Here is a 12,599-nt window from a genome sequence, read left to right on the forward strand (position 1 = left end):
TGTTAGACCAGACATTTTATAAAATGGTAAGGGATAAAATCACTTTTAAGAAGAAAATCAGTGGCATATTGTTTTCTTTTTCTCTTCTGTAAAATGAAAAATCATGTGTTTATTTTTTACTATCACCTGATGTTCCCCACCCAAAGCAAAGTATGTCAAGTCCTCCCAGGCAATTCTCCTTTTCATTTACATCTCCTTAAAAACAGGAGTGCATAAATACTCCTGTTATTCTAATCGGAGGCTGTGTGCCACCGTATGATTGGCTGATGGCTGATGACTCATTTCAACAGGCTGGTGCGGGGCTGGCAAGAAAAGGGGTGGGTAGGTGGTGGTGAAAAAGGGGAGCAGGAGGTGGGAGTAAAGCTTTCTCCCACCGCCTGCACGCCTGTGTGCCGCGCATGCTGTGTCTCACCCACAAACGTAAATACTTACAAACTTAATCCATACACACGCTCACCATTATTTCTGTACCCCTTCTGCAGCCATGGTTTGCCTCTAGCCATACTTGAGGAGAGACAGAGAGCCTTTGAGGAGAGAGAGGAAGAGAGGAAGAGAGTGATCTAGAGTCTGCAGCCCCCCAGCCTTCTCCCCTCTTCTGCTGCTACAGTACGTGTGAAAGGCAGGGAGGGAGAGGCGGCAGAGGCAGAGCTGCTGTTAGTCTCTGAGACTCGGAGGGGGAGAGGAGAGTGCTGTGAGCTGTGCAGTGCAGAGAAGGAGCAGAGCCAGTCTGCTATGTGTCCAGTGTGAGCCGCTCAGTCCACTTCCTGCGCACTTCAGCCGCCTCGCACACCAGGACTCTGACAGCAGCCGCACAAACAGGTGAGTCTCAACAGCCTTGTCATAGTGTAATGCCAATTTGACTTCACACTTCAATGTGATTATTATTGTGATTCCTATTGATTAATGTGTATTTTATTGTTGCCTTTAAAATAATGTTTATATGTTACTATACAGTATTTATATTATACAGCAAAGATGTGTTGATTTAACAAATGCCAACATTGATTGCTTAAACTTCTAAAGAAATGAGATGTATCCACCTTTCTGTGTGTGTGTGTGTGTGTGTGTGTGTGTGTGTGTGTGTGTGTGTGTGTGTGTGTGTGTGTGTGTGTGTGTGTGTGTGCGTGCGTGCGTGTGCGCGTGCGTGCGTGTGCGCGTGTGTGTGTATGTGACAGGTGGGGGTGTTTTTACATGTATGCTTGCGTGTGCGTTAGTTTGTGTGAAGGCTTGTTTACCTCTTGACTGACAAGTGAGAAAGACCACCGGGACTTGGGGAAAACGTTGCGTCTGATTTTCATCTCTGATCCCCCCCCCATGTGTGAATCCATGTGTCCCTGAAAGAGAAAGAAGTGGGTGGAGTGGGAACTGTTTCAGCTCCTATACTGTTCTCGCAGTCTTGTTTAGAAACAGAAGAGAAAAAAAACGACAGTGCCATCTCAGATGCAGGGCTTTAGGCGGACTACAGTATTTGATGGAATGCAGAATGTGCGTACGTCTTAGCCTGCAATGTGTCAGTGTGGACACAGTAGTTTGTCGGCAACTGTTCGGAATATCTGTGGGTGTTTACATTTCAGATTTACACCGTTTTTCTTGAGCTTAGTGTGAGCCTTTTGTCTCAACTGCGCAAGAGAACTACTGCATCAATCCATAATTGTTGTGGCTTTCACACACAGTCGATGACTGTAGTATAAGATTTTAACAATATTCTCAGTTCACTCTCTAATCCATTACATAAGGTTCTCAGCAGACTGACATGATTGCAGAAACAGAGCTGACATTAAATCAAAGATCTGTCTAATGAGCAAGATTATGCGTGGCTTTTTTTTTATGGAGTATCAAACACACTGCACAATGTGTTGATAATTTGGTATAAAGTTGTCGTATTGAACGGTTGATTCTATTTAACTTATGTCAAAAAAAAATTCAATATCTAAAAGAGATGCCACTGTTTTAATTTGTCACATAAATGTAGATTGTATTTTTTACTAATTGCTCTGGCCATGACTGAGCTCAAACTTCATTATTTGTATTGTGAAGCAAAGCTGTGCTCTGATTTAGTACCTTCGCCTCCATGTTAGTATGTAACACTTGCCGCTTGCGCTGCATCCTGGGCTGTAATTGTGTATAATGGCAGCTTGTGAGTGTTTACCGCAGGGAATCAGCTGGTTGGTCCAGAATTTTTTTTCCAGTGCACAACTTGTTGAATCAACTTCTTTTGAAGTCTAAATCTGCCACGGCTCTCTTCAAGCCTGTATTATTTGCGTGACTAGGGGACAGGGAAATACAAGGCTTTGAATAGAAGCATATGGCTGAATGAGATTTCACAGAGAGACATTGTCACTGTCTAGATGCTTTTAAACCCTTGAGCCATGACCGTGATCTGAGCTGGCATTGACAGTGAAAAATCCCCTCAGTGTTTGTCTCTCTCACTGTGGATGCTGCTGTTGTTTGCCTCCGACTGTCAATCTGTCACCGACTGTGATATTGAGGAATCAGCTCCAGCTCCCCATTGACCCTGCCACATCCCTTTATCACCCACCCCCTCAATATATCTATCATCAATCCATGCATCCATCCATCCATCCATCCATCCATCCATCCATCCATCCATCCATCCATCCATCCATCTATCCATCCATCCATCCCTTCATGTTTCTCCCACCAGGTTTCAAATGTTTGTCTCTTCACTTTCACCGAGTACTTCCCTCCACCCCTCTCCGCTCTGGTCGCCACAGAAACGGCTGATTCAGGAAGGGTGGGCGGGTGTCTCAGAGCTCTTGCTGCTCTGCCCCATGCGGTGCTTTCACAGTACATTTCTGCTTCTGTGCTGCTTTTATGGCCCTGATATGCTGACAGTTCAGGTGGCTCAGTCAGATGTTATACAATCGTATCAACTACACAAAGCCTGTTTGTTCAGTTCCCTCAGAGGACGTGTTCAGTATTTAGAGTTGCATTGGCATTCATGTTCAGTCTTTCTTCTAACAATGGATCACAGGCAGCTTCTTCATTGCCCGCTGACAAATAACTAGGGCTGGGAGATTTGTTTAGGGTTTTATGTTGCTAATTTTATGAAGAGATTTTTTTTTTTTTAAATGTTTCTGACGTAAATGCCAGTCTCTTGACTTGTCTTCTAATTAAGTTTGAGATTGCACGCCCGGTTTTCTTTAAACATATATGACACCTGGGTCAGAATCACACTGTGTGTGTTTAGAGACTGCGCTGAGGTGATTAATAATGCAATATACCATGACCAAGTCATTTAATAATAGATATATTTTGACCTTTCTCTTACATAAGGTTGATGAAACAGAATAACAGTGATGGAGTAAAGGACTGCATTGAAGAGAACGCAGTTAAAATAATTGTTTTTATTATGAATTACCTCATTTTCTTACCCTTACGTAATAGGAGAACAATTTTTTTTTTTTTAAATAGTGACTGCCAGAAAAAATATTTATTTCTGTATTCACAGATGAATTTATCAGAAGTGGCTTTTGTTTTGTGTTGTCATTTTATCCATTTTGTTGCATTTTTAGGAATAGCGCTGGTTGCCATGGTGATAGTTTGTACAGTAGCTTAAAACTGCCTTTTAGAAAGACTCCTGAAAAGGAAATGAAACCTGTGTTGCACCACAGTCAATTCCGAGCAGGACCCCATGAGTTTGTCCTGCTGTGCCTGATTAAATTAAGATGGGAATTGTATTCACTAAGGAGGTAATGGTGAAAAACAGTTCTGTCTAAATTGTTGTTTACCATGATACACAAGCTTTCAATGTTTTTGTGTTGTCTGTGTAAATACCTTATTGATCACAGAGTCAAGCTCTTTCTGTGGTGCATCGCTGACAAATTAGATTCCGAAAAATGTTACACACTTTTCATGTGTTTTTACCACTTACTGTTCAAACAGGATCAAGATTATTGTGACTTTAATGAGAATCTTTACAACTTGCTTGTGACACTGTTCAATCTGATAAAATGTTTGTTTCCTAGAAAAAGGTATAAATATATGCAGGTTGCAGGTTGTTTTTTTTCCACCCTGCAGTGTTCAGGCATTACAGTCAGTGGTGACGCAGCCTGAGACTCATACAGCACACTGCAGACCCATCACGAGACACAGCCAGAACAAAGAGCACTCACACTGTCATCTAAGTGAAAAACTAAAAACAGAAACAATCTTTACACAATGTACGAAAGTAGAGCAGGAAAGTATGGCATGCAGCATGACGCTATGTGCTGCGAGCTGACTGACTTATTCTGCTACACTGTCCGGTGTCCCTCTGTGGCTCTGGGCCTCTCAGGTCATGTCATTTTATGACTGTTATTGTTCACTTTTCCACAGAAATGTATAAGGAGGAGTTCACACATAATGACAACCCATGGTATCAGTTTGATGATCATGTGTAACTTCACTATGATGCAACAAACTCATAATAATAATAATACCATACATGCAATTAATGCTACAAAGGATCCCTAGAACATACATAAAAGACATCAGCCTGAAGGTAAATGAAAAGGGAAAAGTTCCTGCACTCATGCTCCAAGTTTAAGAAGCAGGTTTGACTTCAGAGGGGAAATTTCCCTTTTGAATATGTGAAACTACGATATAAAGCTACAAAAAGTTGTAAAAAAAAAAAAAAGTCTTCATAATGAACCAAATAAAACTGTCTAAGGAAGATCTACTATTAGAAGGACAAACAGCAGAAGGTACCCTGTAATAACAGTTGGTTATAGTATCAACTTGATTTATCATATTAATAAAGTAGCATGACTGTGAATATTAAGGGTAAAACCACGCTTGAAGTGATCTACCTGGAACTCAGCAAGACACAAAAGCCTTCACCAGAACAAGTGCTTCTCATAATGGACAGCAGTAAAAACTGCACAACTTGGGTGATATTCTAAATTTGTATTATTGACAGCATATCCTGAGAAAAATACCAAAAACAACCATCATTGACCCTCCTTATAAACCATATTTCTGAGCCACTCTGTTGCATTAGATGACATTCAGCCAGTTTGGTAGATTTTGAGTCAGTACCACATACAGTCCTGCTGCTGTAAACTCTTACTAGGGCACCAAATTCACAGCTGAAAGTGGTCCCCAAAAAATTCACAGCTTCCACCTGTTTGAGAAACATTTGCTAAAAACTACACTGACAAGTGTTTTTACACCTTCAGTAGGAACCAGTGAGGCTTGGGCTGCAAGCCACAAACAGGGTAAGGCAGTCAGAAAGTACTGAGAGACAAACAGGCTAACACATCAGTGGTTTGGGTATTTTGATAAGATTTTCTTACAATAATGAAAATATTGAATATTTTAAGGCTTATCTTTATACATAAAAATCACTGAGGAACTGTACACAACCAGAATCCAAATAGAGTAGTCTGGAAAAACGCTGTTGCAGTTGTTAGTAATACCTGTAGCGTTGGCCTGAATGGCTACACCTAGGAAACAAACATACCTATTAGTTTAAGAGACAAACTGCCGGTAAACCTTGTGTGTACTGTATAAAGTAGTATTATGTTCTTGATTTTGTTTATATGATATAATGTGGAACTCAGTTTTCATGCAGGGAGATCTTTCTACTTTGCTTCCGTGAGTGTATTTATGATTATTGATAGTTTCTTCCTGTATTGATTCTATTCTCACAACACTCAACAGTCACTGTTGATTATGTTTTAATAAGTTGGCCCCAGTCTCGTACCTGAACTAGCCAGGTGACGGATTGGGTAATGGTAGCATCCTAAAAATGTGCCACATGTAATTAATGCAGGTAGTCATGGCTACCCACATGCTAAAATACACAGAGGTAAATCAGGTGAATCGTGTTCTGTGTTCTGTCTCAGGTGGAGAAGGCTTGATTTGATTTCCATGTGGAATGAAAGGTGCATATTTACCCTCCAACCGGTCGTTACCTCAATCAAGCTCCTCTTGAAGTCGATCCTGGATGATTCCCTGAGGGTGGCTGCTGTCTGATGACTAATGTTCTCCCAGGTGCCATATTAAAGCCCCTTAATTGGTTAGAATAAACCAATCATTAACTTGCTCATTAAAGCTTATTGTAGTGCCGAGACCGCTGTGACTTGATCATAGCAAACGTCTGCAATTGTTCCCAAAGCTGCGTCATGGTCCTGTTGGCGACATTATTCAGGATTCATCAGCAACATCATCTTGACTCACTTTTGGTTCTTTAAAGATTCCTCTGCACTTAGTGTCAGGGTGTTTCTGCACTAACTCAGCTTGTTCTGGCCAAAAATTCCCATCTGGACCCACTCTTCCTACCATCTGCTCCTCTGCTCTCTCATTGGCCAGTTGTGAGGCTTCTTGTTCAAACGGCCCCCACACACTGTTGTTGGATGAAAAGAAGGAAGGGGGTGGACTGAAGGAATAGACGAGGAGGACAGAGAGACTTAGAGATTCGTAAAGCTCGGGGTTTAAACTCGATTCACCACAGTGCATCTTCTCAGTCTGCGTCTCAGCAGTTTCCACCCAATCTCTGTGTATCCCCAGAAAGTGCTGACTGGCTTACGATAGGGATCGCAAAGAGAACAATGAATAGCTTATGCTTAGTCAGAGAAAGACTATTTCCCTGAAATTAAAAGTTACAGACAGAATCAGGCACAGAGGGAGGGTGCAATCATAGTGCAGGTGTATGGATTATTGCCAGGGAGAGTGACAGCATGATGTAAATGCTGCTGCTGCCGGTGGTATTGTCGGTGTCGATTGCGGTGCTAGTTTGGCCTCACTGACTGATGGATGTGAGGAAAGTTAACTCTGGGGGAATCATCTGTGGTGCTGCTGTGCCCCGAGGTCTAATACTCACTCCATCCTCACACTAATGGCGTCATTACTGGGCTTCAGAAATAGCATTTTCATACTCATGAGAACGTATATAGACAAAAACACACACACAAAGTGAATGCAAGGCAGCACATCTTCACACACAAAAACTCTCAGATTGACAAATAAAATGCCCAATGAAAACATATTTAATCAGGCTATGTAAAAGTTTCTGCATGCCTGTTTTAAGATTAAGAAAGGCATACAACCAATTATTCAGAAAAATGACATTTTACTCCATCAATATTACATCGATATGTACAAGTGAATATTACAATGTAACATTTTTGAAATATTTCAATTTTTGTAATGCTGATTTAAGTACTTAAGTGAATGTCATCTCCATCAATAAGCTAGAGTTCACATGAAAGGATGGAGGAACATTTATAACGTGCATCCTATTTTCTGATTATGTCAAGTATCAAGTCAGAGTAATGTCATTTCATAACAGCCACATTACATTTTGTCTTTATGACATGACGGTGCTTGAAGAAGCTTGATATTGTCACTGATCTTGTATTTGAAAGTGAATCTTCAGCTTCATTCTTTAATCTCGTATAAATTTCCTTCAGTTTCACAAAGGGGATGTGAAAAAAGGATGCGTGTTATAAAGTACTCTGTAGTTCCACACATCCACAATGAGCTCCTTTACTGTGGTAATAGATATTAATCGATATGACATCATATAACTGATTTATAAAAGACACAATCTGTCAATATCTAATAGTTTTCCTCACTTTACTGTAACTGACGTGACCATGATGAAAATATGATTCCACATCAAAACAAGGGCCCACATTACAGACATATTTATGTGACACTTAAATTACGTTTTAAAATGCGCCAGATATCAAGTTGGACAAATTTCATCTGCCTAATTAAATCTATAAATAAAGACAAAATGGAATAATGTTAATACTGTGACCATTGACTGTAATATTACAGTTTGTTTTGAATTTATAAAGACTCCTCGTTAATGTGTAGATTCTAAAATAAACTCTTTGTAAAAATGTTACGCTAAAACATGTATTTTGGTAATTTGTATGAAAAATATTAGAATATTTTTTAAACTTTTATGTCAACACTTTAAGCCTCCCTATTCATCATTAATAAGCAGTAAATGAAATGTAATTTAAGTTCATGACACACTTTGATGTTGTTTTAAGCAGGTACACCTGTTTATTATTTGCTAATATTTTTGTCAGGAACTAAAATGGTCCCGGTGGACATCAATGAGTTGCAGCTGGTTTACAAAGACATAATGACAATATAATAAAACACAGTTGAATGTAAGACATGAAAATTTCATTGACAGCATGTTTTCTGCTCTTAAATATAAATAGAGTATTAGTATAATAACGTTTTATGTAATTATGCAAAAAAAATAAAAAATGTTTCAAGATTATTTTTTTTTACAAGTTTCAAAATAGGTCACACTTTTCTTCTTGCCTCTAGTTCTCTTGGAAGGGTTTGTACCCTTTGTCAGCTACGTTGTACTCATTGTAACATTTAAAAACAGTTGTCCTTAATTGGTTTCCAGTTCACAGAGAAAGGACAACGATGTATGAATACAGAGCTGGAACGAATACTCCAATGTCCTGCCCCCAAAACCTTTGCTATTTTGTGCATTCACCTCCTCTTTCTTCTATTTCCTGTACTATTAGTTATAGTTATACTTTCTATACTTTCTTCTACTCTGCCATTTTCAACTAGAAAAACAAATATCAAATCTAAAATCAATTTAATTCTCCAATTTATATTTTTCACCTTCTTATCTGTCTCCTGAAATCAGTCTCATGACTTCATCTTATCTCCCACTCAACTCTAATACAATTCCCAATGCATGAAAACAATGTGAAGTATATTCCTTCTTACATTTGCATTGAAATTCCATTTTCTATAAAGCAGTTTATGATTAGGTTGTTGTGGCCACTAGATATTCAGTAAACTGTTGTATTGGATGGATAAGGGTTTATCAGAGTAGTTTAGGATTTATTGTCATTCAGACAAAAACAAAATGGTGATTAGCTGAATTTTGGTTAGAGACACCAGTTCAAGTAGCTATTCAATGCTATCATTATTACTGTTATGAAAATATAATTATGTGATAGTTGTCACGATCCAACATACCTTAATACTCAATGCAAAGACCAAAAAGGGAGTCTGTATGTTTGTTACAATGTCAGTGCCTTTAACCACTTATTTTCGCAGCTCCATGAGGTTTTACTTATTAACAGTGGTAGCCTACTTTGAGCTAAATGCTCAACGTACCAACATTGCATACAGTGACAATGCTAATATGTTGTTGTTTTGCATATGTACTTGATACAACATTCTATCACAGTTTCACAAAGGACAGGGTCCAAATTTACGACACCAAGGCAGGTAGTGATGCAACTTATAAATTACAAAGACCAGGTAGGTGAACAAAATACAGAAGGAAAGCAGTCCAAAGTTCAGGCAGGGTTCAAAGCTGAAAAGAAACTGTCTAACAATCAGCGCACTAGTAAAACTAAGGCAAAAACTTAGGATCTAGCAGCCTAATATTGGCAGATTGGGAGTATATATACTGAGTAGGCTCGAGTGGCTGCAGGTGATCAGGGAACTTGGAGCAGGTGAGGTGGGGCCTAGCAGGCAGGTGACTGGGCACAGAGAGATAAAGAAACAGGAGATCTCTGGTTGATGGAGAGAGTAACACAGGGAATAAACTGAATAACCAAAGGCAGAAAGACAGAAGAACAAAACCGTCTTAGTATAGCATGTGTAGCATGCCAACATTACATACAACATTAGCTCTAAACACAAAGTGGGCTACTGTACAAGATGAATGTTAAAATCTTGACCTGAAATGGTGCCAGATGTCATTAGAATTCATCCTGAGGGCAACGTGCATGTCTGTAGCAAATTTAATGACAAACCATCCCAAAATAAATATCTTTCACTCAAAGACAAAGGACCATCAAAGATTCAGAAAACATTCCTTTAGGGACCAAATATTGTGGCAATCATCCAATAATTGTTAATAGATTTCATTTAGGATCAAAGTCAGCTGACCGACATACAAACATTGGCCATTCCTAGAGCGTTGCTAAAAACGTGTACAACCCCACCCCCCAAAACATACCTTTTATGGAAGAAGTTACAGGCTATTCTCAATTTAAGCTGATTTAATTTAATGTATATTATGTATGTAAATGTCAAATTACCGCTACTCCTCAGAGAAGTAGACAAAGTCAACAATGCCCGGGTGATGCACTAATCTTCCACTGGCATGGAGCTGCGGGGAATTACTTCACAGACCAGAATCTTTGGTTTCCTCTTATGAGCTCTGCGTCACTCTAAACAGCTTTGACGAGACGAGATTGTGATGCAGGCAAAGCTATTAACTATTACACCTCCTTTGTGAAAACCACACACTCAAATACTTCAAACCAACAGATCATTTCTGTTTCTGCACCACCTGCCTCTCATCAACCCCCTCATCAAGCGGAATAAAGATCACTGTTAATCCACTTGTCTCAGCCCATGGCGTATCAACCGTGCTCCCACTGCAGGGCTCAGCTGTTCCCTCAGGGCTCCCTGGAAGCCAAGAGTGTAGAAAGGTGCTCTCAGCCTACACACTCACTTTATGCTTCTCCCTCTCTGGCTTTCTTTTGCTCTCTTTTTATATACACATACATATTTACTTTTCACTCATGTTTTATTTTTCTCCAATAAAAGGAAAATGCAGTTAGTACACTGGTGGACATGCCAGGCACATAAGGGAGATATTTGATATTCTTGAGTCAAATTTTGAGGTAATTCACTTGAGTATTTCCCACTTATGCTTCTTTATCCACCACATTTCAGGGAAATAATCTACAGCATTCATGCAACAGCTATAGCCAATATTTACTTTTCAGATGGAGATTTTACTTTAGAAAATCTGATACACTTATTAATTATATGACAATGTTAAAGATGAAACCAGTGGTTTCCAACTTGTTTGGCTTGTGACCTCTTACAGAAAATCAGTGTCACGTTTCATTTTTAAACGTCTCACATGGTTACAAGCATCACACCAAATTGTGTAACATTCCTGTCGTTCCACTGGAGGACATAGTGTCAGTGTCACGTTTTGCCTCACCAAATTGTGAAAATGAAGGCGCCTTATGTTTAGGCACCAAAAACTACGTGGTTAGGTTTAAGAAAAGATCATGGTAGGAATTAAAATAATAATAAATACACAATGACTTTAATTTTCTGGTGGATGTGAACACCATATCTTCCAAATAAAAGTGCTGTGTTTGAACTGTATCATTCTTTGTACTGTCACATGACCCTTTTTTTCAACTCAACCTTTGCAGGACAAAACGTGACACTAACGCGGCGTCCTCTATGGAACGCTTTCGAGTGATACCGGGCTGAATAATTCCAACAAACTTGTGTCCGAAATTTTTTTTTCCTTTCTATGGCCGCATGAAATTCATGAAAATTGATGTTTCCATGTTTGTCCCATCGTGCAGGTCACTCCTGTTGCACAACTAATCATGCTTCCTTCATTTTGGACTTGATTTGTATTTGTTTACTCTCTCTGCTCCCCGTTAAGTCCCCAAATGTTTCTCTCAGTATTTCTGATTGTGTTGTTCCGTCGACGGGGGCTCCTGATGCTGCTCCTCTCATCTGTCGGGGGAGATCACAGAAGTGGAGGAGTAATGGGAGTTATTTTGGCTGCAAAGTCCTATCAGGGGAGATCCACTACCAAGGAAGTAATTTAATTTCAGGTTTCAGCTAATGATTTTTCCAACAGCACGATGCTCCCCCGTTCTCAGGGCTCACAGCGTCATGCATGGCCTCCATGCAGCGTCGCTCAGGCGAGCCCTAAATCATCCAATAATGGCTTTAGAGAAGCCAAGTACTTCTTACTCTTTTTACAGGCGTGATTTAATAGCACTTGTTAATCCAACAACGTATACACAACTTTCCATTTTGTGTAGCCTTATAGGCTTCACTGAACAGATGTTAGACTAGATTCATTGCCTTTGGACAAGAGTGGCATTGTTAAAAAACAATTAAAGGCTGAGACTCTCAATGAGATCAAGCTGCTATGTTATACTGTCACATTTTAGTTTGCTTGTTGCCCGATTTAGATTATTGTACCTTTAACTACTAAGGGAATTTGTTTCACCAATCCACTTAAATTTACATCAGTGTTTGCTGACAAGAACCTGTGGAGCCTCAAGTTTAAAGTTTGTGAATTATCAATATACAAAGTAGTGAACTGTATGTTTGATGATTCCCTTTTTAATCAGAAAACTCAAAAAATTGACTTTTGACAACTAATTAAAAGCCAGCTTTTACATTTCTAAGATTAGATAACTACCCAAATATCTTTTAAAAAAGTCTAAGTTTGAACTCTGGTAGACCTACTGCTGTCTTTTGCTCCAGACAGATCTATAGCTTTGAAGTCGCTCTTAAATTTGATATCTGGCAGCTTCAAGGTTGATTGGTCTTCATTTGTAGTTCAGTCAGGAACAGAGACTTCTCCCCTTGGACCCCTTGTCTCCTCACCTCCATTGTTATCCTTTTATCCTTTTTTATGTTGCTCCACGTAATCGCCATCTCACTTTCAGTCTTTTCTTTCACCAAATCATATTCAGTTATCTACCCTCTATTAAGCTGCTTAATATATTTATTTTTCTTCTAGCTTGGAAGGAGCTCTTATCACAAAATGAGCAGATATCATAATTGTTCCTGTTATTCCACCCCATCTCAGC

The 12,599-nt window shown here is 39.4% G+C and overlaps 1 protein-coding gene across 1 annotated transcript in view; it reads left to right on the forward strand.

Annotated features, from left to right (window-relative positions):
- The first annotated feature begins 354 nt into the window (after positions 1-354).
- The window catches only part of LOC138193247 (prickle-like protein 2), a 38,534-nt gene continuing 26,289 nt past the window's right edge, over positions 355-12,599 (forward strand). Inside the window, exon 1 of the mRNA XM_069141159.1 lies at positions 355-819. The gene's annotated coding sequence lies outside the window, so the exon portion shown is untranslated. The remainder of the gene's footprint in view (positions 820-12,599) is intronic.

This window comes from Embiotoca jacksoni, unplaced genomic scaffold, assembly GCF_022577435.1.
Source record: "Embiotoca jacksoni isolate LCO1_2020_lvr unplaced genomic scaffold, fEmbJac1.0.p SCAF_9, whole genome shotgun sequence".
Classification (NCBI taxonomy): Eukaryota; Metazoa; Chordata; class Actinopteri; family Embiotocidae; genus Embiotoca; species Embiotoca jacksoni.